General features: G+C 45.6%; 1 long non-coding RNA gene across 1 annotated transcript; it reads right to left on the minus strand.

The window, feature by feature from the left end:
- Window positions 1-8,269: 8,269 nt before the first annotated feature.
- LOC112590349 (uncharacterized) lies at window positions 8,270-8,905 on the minus strand. The gene is made up of 3 exons (XR_003114138.1): window positions 8,730-8,905; window positions 8,491-8,603; window positions 8,270-8,292 (listed from the first exon to the last, which is right to left on the minus strand). It is a non-coding gene; the product is annotated as an uncharacterized LOC112590349 (long non-coding RNA).
- Window positions 8,906-9,390: the final 485 nt, after the last annotated feature.

Raw genomic sequence — 9,390 nt, forward strand, 5'->3', positions numbered from 1 at the left:
TCAGAGACAAAAGGCAATGGCTCGGCTTTGAGGCGATCGTTGTACGCGGTCCCCGTAATTTTCCTCAACGTACTGCATCGTTGATGCCCGACGAGAAAAAAAAAATATACGTTGCACGTTTACGCGTTATAACGGTGATGTATTCGGGCTCGCGCGCGAATCAATACGTTTCAAATTAATTCTCGTTCTGGAACGCCTGCTACTCGCGCGATGCCCTCAATGTATAATATAATTCTAAATATTCATCGTATTTAATATCCGACATTAAACGAAACGCTCGCGATACGAATGCATCTGTGTATTCTTTTCCTCGTTTTTTCGCACAAACACGCGCGCATACAGCGCGTTCGGAATACCGTAATTTGCCTGCCTCTCGCAAATAACAAGACGTCTTGACGCACGATTTAATCGTCCTCGCGACGACCGGCAGAGTAATACACGCGTTCGCGTGCAGTTTATTCGCGATACTCCGATCCGATCGTTCGGAAACACCGCCGAATATAACTCACTTCTTGTCGATACCGTATCTACGAAACCGTAACGCGCTTCGCGGAACAAACGTATTATTTCTAACAGAATCTTTCCTTTAACGATCCTTTCGTTTCCACGACGCGGGATACGTGACGCAGTGATCGTGCGTACGCCTCAACTCTCGTAAATATTCGCAGCTGCAAGGGAAGGAGTACCGCGTACTAATTTTCCGACAAATCTCTTACCGGCGCGCATAATCCCGATAAGAGGAAGGCGGGCGGCGTTCTTCTTCTTCTTCGCATGCGCGGTCTTTCGTGCTTTCCGCGAGGCACTCGCCAGCAAAAGAACAGTTTCGCCCTCCTAATCATATTCCGTCCTGCCCGCGATCGCGTTCCTCGTCCGTTCGAATATATTCTTCGAGAGAACGATCGTTTCATTAACCGTGCGCCAACTTATCCGAGAGTCGATAGGGCAGCGTAGAGATATTTTTATCGAGCTCGTCGCGCGTTTGCTCCCGTTCTCTCGCGCAATACGGGAAAAGATTTAATAGGATTTGTCGGCAGGGCGATGACGACGCGCATATATCTAGATATTTTTGCAGCTCCGGAATACCGGGCTAACGCGCCCGGGAACACGTACAGCGGTCGTACCCGAATATCAGGACCAACCTCGCGATGTGGAACGTGGCCTAGCTGTCCTTGGTATCCTAGCCGTTCGCAGCACGCGGTCACTTGATGATTTTCGCGTATCGTTCATGGCGACGCCGGAAGTAAAGTCACCAAGCAAGCACAAAAGAGGGTGATGGGCGCTTTGTGCGAGACTCGCGCAAACTCGCGAACCCGCGTTATAAGCGCTGCGCTCGGGTAAGAAAAAGAAAAGAAGAATGGTTTTATCGTCCCGCTATATGCGATATTACTTTGCAGCTTTATCTATCTTTCGTCTCTGATCTTCCTCCTCCTTTTCCCCTCGGTGCTTTTCGCTTCCCTCCTCTCTCTCTCTCTCTCTCTCTTTCCTCTCTTCGTCTTACATCTGAAGTTGCTATTCGCGGTGGAATTAAGTAATATTGTAACGCGGCGCAGCGCTTACGCGGTGAGCAACGGCGCGACATCTCGATGCAGACGGTCGCGCGTTAAAGGGACAGTCGCATATATTCGCGTTATACCGTCAAATTTATGTCGGACGTCCGCGTCACGTACAAAGTTGCCCTACGGTTGAGTAGAGTGGATTTCCAAAATTGAATATGCATTTGGCATATTGTCAGCGCGCGAGGTGAATCGTGGGGGAAGAAAGTTTTGCGCGACGGGGCGAGGAGCTGACTTGGAACGAACCACGGCGAGCGTCTCTCCGGGAAAAATCTCAAGTGCACAGAAAGGTGGAGCACCCCGTGCTGCTGCAAGTCGCTTGGAAAGAATATGAATTTTCATTAATGCAGAGCGGTGAAAGCGCGCGGCTTAAGAAGGAAAATGGTCCGTTCATTGTTCATGGTGAATCACTTAATCTCGCGGGAGAAACTTTGGAATGCGAACACGTTCGAATCCGTGATATCGCCTAATTAAAAGGAAGCGGGCAATGTAATAAAGCGACATACGCGCCTTTCCAGAGAGCTGTACGTAATACATTCATAAATTCATATGTCAAGTCAAATATAGTGAACGCTTTTTCTCGTCTGCGATCATCTGCTCTTTCTCAGGTTGCTCTTAGCGAATTTTATTGCAGCAGAGGGTTGATTTAAAATATCCGTAGTCTGTGGTACTCCATTAAAATAATTTCAAGATCTCCGCTCCCTTTCTTTTAATATATATGTATATTATTGGACACTGAGACTATTTAATCAATAAATAGCAAAAATGTATTGATAGAAATTGTCGCATACGTACGCATTACAACCACCTACGACTGCATCACGAGGTACTAGTGAAAAGATCAATGCTTTATTGTGAAATTATGATGAAATTCAAGCGCGCGATTGCGAATGTCGCGAATTAAATGTATTCATGCGTGCTTCCTACATGTTATATGCCCGAAATTCAATAAATTCCCCTCAACATTGTATCACAATAGGATATTCGGCATGCTTATTCGATAGCTATCTACATCGTTCTAGCAATCCCGACGACACGAGGCGCACCAAATTTACGCGCAAATGGAATGCGTCGTTTCAACGATTTACTGCCAGCGCAATTTTATTTATCGTCTGCTTCATCATTTTTTTGTTTTATCGCTGTTAACGCCACCAAAGTACGTGCTGCGCCTCGTCAATCTTAGGCACCGCTCAACGTCGCCGATAAATTACACTAGCTGTATTCCTGACGCAGAATACGCGATCATTATCCGTACTGAACTGTCGTCCGGACTGTCGTTTGTATCCGACGCGAGATTTCAATCTCGTTGATTTCGGTCTTCGTCGAGCAAGTGTCCACGCAGCCGGCGCGTGGCTCCCGGACAAGTACGACGATATATCAAATTCCTTTCTAATAACAGCACCGTGGCCTGCGCGCCGTACCGGGCAGCCCGAAAGTATCCAATATGGTGACACCCCGAGAACGACACCTGAGAAACGAGGGGCGTCGCTAAGTTAAAGCGGCTGGTAATCCGTGGGTTTACTGGAAGAAAACACTACCAACGGCCTCGGCATCACCACCAGGATCGGCTTCAGTCAGAGAGAGCGACCTCGCGCTCTGCTCTCCATCCTCTCCGACACCCTTTCAACTATATTCTCGGCTCGCCGAGGTCAGCTTATGAGAAATCCCTCCTGCCGCGTGCTAACATTACGGTTCAGTTCTCGCTCGCCCGAGCAACTCCCTAGAGCTGTCTATTAAATACCTAATATCAACTCATGCTCGCTTCCCATTCTCCATCATTCTCATCGTGGTTGCCTTTCTCTCTCGCGTGCACCACGCTCCACGTCGCTTTCTCTCCATTCCTCCGCTCTCTCGGCTGTCTCTCCTTTCTCTCTCTTTCTCTCTCTCTCTCTCTCTCTCTCTCTCTCTCTCTCTCTCTCTCTCTCTCTCTCTCCTCTGCCACCTAACCTCGCCCTCTCCTTCGCACTTGCACTCGCGCGGTATATCCCTCTTTCGCGCGTGGCTGCAAACTCGACCCTGCCACCTTTCACACCTACACAGTGCCGAAACGTTAGTCTCCCCTGCTTCACCTCCACATCGCCCCGTTCCGACCACCCTCTCCCACTTTCGCCCTCGGCGAATGCTCTCCCTCGCGCACCCTCGCGCAGTCCCGTACTCGAAACCTAATCCAAAACGTGCTGAACGCTATCCACATTATCATTCTTGTAGCAGACAACGGAAAGTTTGTTTAGACCCGGCGTTCATCCTCTTTCCTTGCCTTTGGCGCCCGGCAGCTCGCAGTGAAGCTCACGTGAGAGCATTGAAGCGCGTCTCATCTAGCAGTAATGTTATACGAGTTTCCAGCATTTACACGGTAATCTCTGGCATGGGGGTTGGCGGTTCCTACGTATAATACGACGTGTGCGGGTCGGATGGTGCGTCGCGTGTCCCATCATCTCTTTGTCGCGTCGCTCGATCCGGCTCGAACCGATCGAAAATCGATCGCGCGTCTTGAGGCGTGCCTTCGCCGCTCCGGGAAGGCGTCGTCATTAGGTCGTCATCCATCGTGAAAAGATGTCGTGCTGCGCGGTAATAAATTGCTCCGACTTCCCCTCCGAGCGTTTTTGCAGTCTCGTGGATTATGCTGTTGCCGCTCCGGGAGGCGTCGTCATTAGTCGTCATCCATCGTGAAAAGATGTCGTGCTGCGCGGTAATAAATTGCTCCGACTTCCCCTCCGAGCGTTTGCATCTCGTATTATGCTGAAATTAAGCCGCTACCACGTGGCAGGACTGAATCCGATTAACTCATTTTAAAAAGTCGCCCAGCTGGTGTATCGATACGGCGAGATTTATGTAAATGCGGATAATAATGGGAGGGATCGAGCGGATAAGTCGATTCGTAATATTCTTATTCTTACATTTAGAGATATATAGCCTCGTGTCTCGCACACAAATTAATCGAACGGTCGCGGCGCGGCGTGGCGCGCAGAACAGAGCGCGCTTCAACCTTTCGCTCGATCGTTGCGTCGTATACATAGTAAGCGATGCGCGACGGGCGAATTAGAAATTCCCGGCTAAGATCTCTTTCATTTTCCCTTGATCACTCTCTGCCGCCTTCCTCGATCGCCGAGTATATCCATTCTCTCGACCGTCTACTACTTTTTCTAGCACGCGAGCACTCTCTATTTTGACTCGATTTACCGTGCAATTTCGCTTGCTACGCCTGCGCTCTGCCAGCCGCAGCGTTTTGACGTGCAAACGCGAGTTCTTGATCCGCCACCTTTCTCGGGCAACTATCCATCACCCTATTCCATCATGCTAATTCCCACGCGGGCGTACAAGCAGGCATTAAATGAGAGAGAATAATAATTCCTAATTCTCTACCACCATACGGAAGCGAGAGCCTAGTCATCAATGCTTGACCAGGGATTTGTGGATGGAGATTGGCAAATGTATTATGCGCCGGCTGCGCGTGTAATAGTCCTGGATTATGGACATTGGAATAAGGAATTGGGAATCAATATCGCGGGTATTTACGGAAGGACTCGCCCGAGCAACTGCTGTCTCGCCTCTTCTACTGTCCCTGGCATTAATTGCGCATTTCTCTCCCTGTCTCCCCCCCCCCGTCCACTTCTACCATCCCCCATCAACCCACACCCATCGCCCCTCTCTCCCCCTTCCCTCCCGCGTCGTCTGTCGCCCCCCGTTTCTTCGCGCATCTCTCGCGCTCGCGAAACGCTGCTCCTTTAATTAAATCGGTTTATTAAGCCTTCGAGTGGATGCGCCGCATCGTGAGTCCTTCGTTTTCCCTCCTTCCCTTTAGCCTGCCCACTCCCCCCCCCCCATTCCTCCTACTCCGATCGGCCCCTTTTGTTTCCCACGGCCGTTTCTTTCCGCTCCTTCTTTTCGTCCGTTTCTGCTGGAAACGTATCGCGGTTATATCGCCGGCGGGCACGTTCGGCTTTACGATCCGTGTTAATACCTCGTGGATAACCGCGTCGGGAAAAAGCCGATTCAACTTTGCTGAAAGTTTTTCGGGGATTCACGCAGAAGCGAGGTTAAGCCGGGCTCGCTCTCATAAAGTAAAGACCAGCGTTTGAATTAAACATTACTCTATGGATACCATCGGCGGGGATACACTAAGCGCTTCAAACTGCAACGATAGTTTCATACATGGCGAACGAACGACGCAGCTGCCTGCAATATTGACGACTGGTCTGTCAAATTCCGTGCGGCAATCGAACCGAAGCTGATTTATCGCTTCTCGCGCGGATATTTTTCTACTTTCGTGTCTACGACGGACACAAAAGTACGAGAGACATGCGATCGCGATCTATCTTCTCTTTTATATTTATTAGGACATTTGCGTTCTAACACGGTCTGGAAGATTTAATTATGAGAATTGCGAACGTAAAAATGCTTTCTCTGTCTATCAGGAAAGAGATGATGTGTTCCTTGTGTCGATCGGAAAGTAATTCAACGTAACTAAATATAATGAGCGAACCGTAAACGCCATTCAGTTGAAGAAGACGGAATTTCTGCTGCTCGCGAGCCAAATTCGGTCTTACGGACTGGAAACTCTGTTTCCTTCGCGCCACAACGCGTTGCGCTCGCTCATATTGTCATTCTAATTCAATCTATCTGCTTTCTTCGTACGATCAACAAACGCGTTTCTCGGTTGAAAAAAAACAGATTTCTTAATTCCTAATTTTAATTCCTAAACCAAATTTAGTCCCAAAAGCCAGAACTCACGTTACCCTCAATGGAAACACGTTTGGTATTAACAAGATACGAAAGAACGAGCGAACAGTAATGACAAACATACGAGAAGTGATTACTACATGCGATTATAACAAGTGTGTCTCTTTTTGTGGCTGTTTCATTGAAACGATATGAGAAAACGCGCGGTCAGTGCGTTATCAGTTATTTATCCACTTTTTGCACCGTGCGTACTCACAAAAGACAAGAAAAAGAGACAATAGTAAACATTATTTGGTTCCCTTTTGGAGAAGCCTGTAGCTCGAATTACGCGTTCCGATAATCGTCAATCGATTCACCATTAGCGCTCCAATCGTCGGCGCTATAAACTGCTGGATAACATTTCAATATTTTGGTCGACGCGCATTCCCCAATACTTTTTTCTTGTCTTCGTGTATCGCGTGATCGTTATTAAACAAGGTTATATCAATTCAATTATCATTCCCGCTAACGTAAAACCAGACGGTACGGGATGAGATAAGAACTGTCAGACCATTTCTTTTTATGAGATACCATCTAGCCCGGTTAATCAAACGCGCCTTCGCGGAAAGAAATAGACATGTTGAAAATCGGACGTAAACAACGAGCACGGGATCGCGCCTGTCGAGGTATAAACATCGCCGAGGTCACATTGACGAGGAACGCGGTAGCTAGTATTTTTGCTATCTCGAAGCCGAAGCATAAGCATGAGAAAAAATATGTCGGTGTATATCGAGGAAGAGACTGCCTTAGCAGTGATTAGTTAAATTTTCTTAAATTGACCCCGCGCATAAATATTATGCACAAAATATCAGATTAATATTTGTATAAAGTGTTGCAAAAAAAAGGCCAGCTTCAGTGCAATCAGTATGGTTTTTCATTAGTCAAATATATATCTTATCGATTATCACTCTCAAGGTTCCGCGTATAATTTTTCGCAGAATAAATATTTCCGTAATGATCAGCGAGGAAGCAAACAATTGCTTCTCGCAATTCACATTTTTATTCAACTAGATATGAACGCATACTATCTCTGGTCGAAAACCAATGCGATTTATATATGAGCATGCATTATAAAACATGACGTTTTCTGAGAGTTTGATCTACACACTCACCGACTTTCGTTGACTCCTGTGCATCCGTCCAATGGCCAGTCTCCTCAGCATTCAGGACAAGTTTCTTTTTTCACAATATTTTGTCGCTTTTTCTTCCTCTTTGTTTATCTTTTCTTTTTCATTAATTTCGATGGGATTTAAGGAAAAGGAAAGACGAAGAAGCATATATAGTCGCGCTCAAGAGATGAGATTTTTATCCCAAAAAGAAATAAAAATGATAAATTGCAACGTTCCGAGAATGTATACATGAGACGCGATTCGTGTAGAATCAATCGCGAATGAAAATTACGACGTTTAGAAAAGAGAGAAAAAACGAAAATGTTTTGTTTCGCGAACGGTAATTCGAAAGAAACACACGTCTTGTTTCGTAAGGACTAAGTTGTAGTGTAAATAAACGCGCGTACCGAATTTATCGGTAATTTCAAATGAAATATTATCGCTTCTGACACGCGTGAAAAATGTAGGAAATTGATAAACTCGATAAACATAAAATTTATCAAGACGAATAAGATAAATAATGGTGAATTTCACGTGCGATGGCGCAATTCTGATTAATTTTTAACATTACACATTACTCGAAGCAGGAGTTATATTGATTGAATCACAGCAAAAAATTCCATATCTTGATTTCGATATAATAACAAACTATAGCATTTATATCAGTATCTTCTAATGACTCAGAGTAAATATAAAAGAGAGAAATATATATTATATGTTATAGATTCTGCTGTGTAACACGGTCATTGAAGGATACGATCTCCTGATTATTTCGAGTAACGTGAAAAAAAGTATAATTAAATCGCATTGATTTTCTTGAGATATTGAAACACCCATTACCATAAAAATGTTTTTTCTTCTCTGACTCACCGATACACAGTAGACAGAGTCAGCCGCGTTCTGCTGCGGATCTGTAACAAAAAATATAGTTTCGTTAGTTAAACCTTTAGGTTAAAAGTTAGGTTAGGTTAAGTTTAGTTCGCGGAAGCGCGCGCGCAGATACAAACGTTGACCCTTTGCCATTGCAATTCAACGGATTTTATTTCAATCGCTCGGTTTTCGATCGCAATGAATCACGAAGAGATGTACAAACAATCGATGAACCTCACCTTCAAGCCGACTCTGCTCGGCCCGAACCGGATCCTCCGGTGCGGCATCGGCGTCCGTCGAAACTGCGTCCAGGTAACCGGTAGCTATTGCGTGGCCGCAAACTCCAGCAGATCTGTAACAAAAGGCGAGTTTTCTCATTAGTATTACAGCGACAAATGCGCCCCGCATCAAGAGTACAAAGACTCGAGACCACAAATTAGCTTCTTCAACTTAACCAAATTCACCAATAAAAGTTTACCTTTCAAGATCATGAAACACTGCTATTGCTCAGAATGCTCCGGATCGTCACGCACCACGCATACATGCACACACACGCACGCGCAAATATTACACGTTACACGAGCGTGTACACTATGATCGTACACTATGAAAATTTGGAAATTATTACGCGCAGCGATCCGCCGATCCGTCCGCCGTCGCAGCGTAAACAATAATGGAGACGGTCGCGGCAGTTGCGTACTTATGAATAATGTTGTTTTCAAAGTCGTGCGACCTTGCCCCGCCGGGACGCGTCTCAGAGAGCCCGTAACGTTCTATAAAACTTACCTTTTCAAACAAAAAGGTAAAAAGAGGCGCCAAGTACACGTGCAACACGCATTGTGTTATTTTTTGAAATTTCAAATTATTTTTTTTTCAAGTTATATATGTAGAATAAAATTTTGCAAGTAAAACATAACTATAATAAAACTCTACAACACTGTTCTACTTTACAAAAGAATTGATATATTAAAATAGTAACGCCAACTGAGAAACCTAACATATACATATATATATATATGATTATAATATAATTAATTCTTTATTATATGCGTGCCTCGCGCTCGTTTGGGCGCAACTTCGTTGCGAACTACCGTGCCTCTTGATAATGCGCGAATTTAATTAATCGATTTTAATTAATC

The sequence above is a fragment of the Harpegnathos saltator genome, unplaced genomic scaffold (assembly GCF_003227715.2).
Source record: "Harpegnathos saltator strain DR-91 unplaced genomic scaffold, Hsal_v8.6 scaffold789, whole genome shotgun sequence".
Classification (NCBI taxonomy): Eukaryota; Metazoa; Arthropoda; class Insecta; order Hymenoptera; family Formicidae; genus Harpegnathos; species Harpegnathos saltator.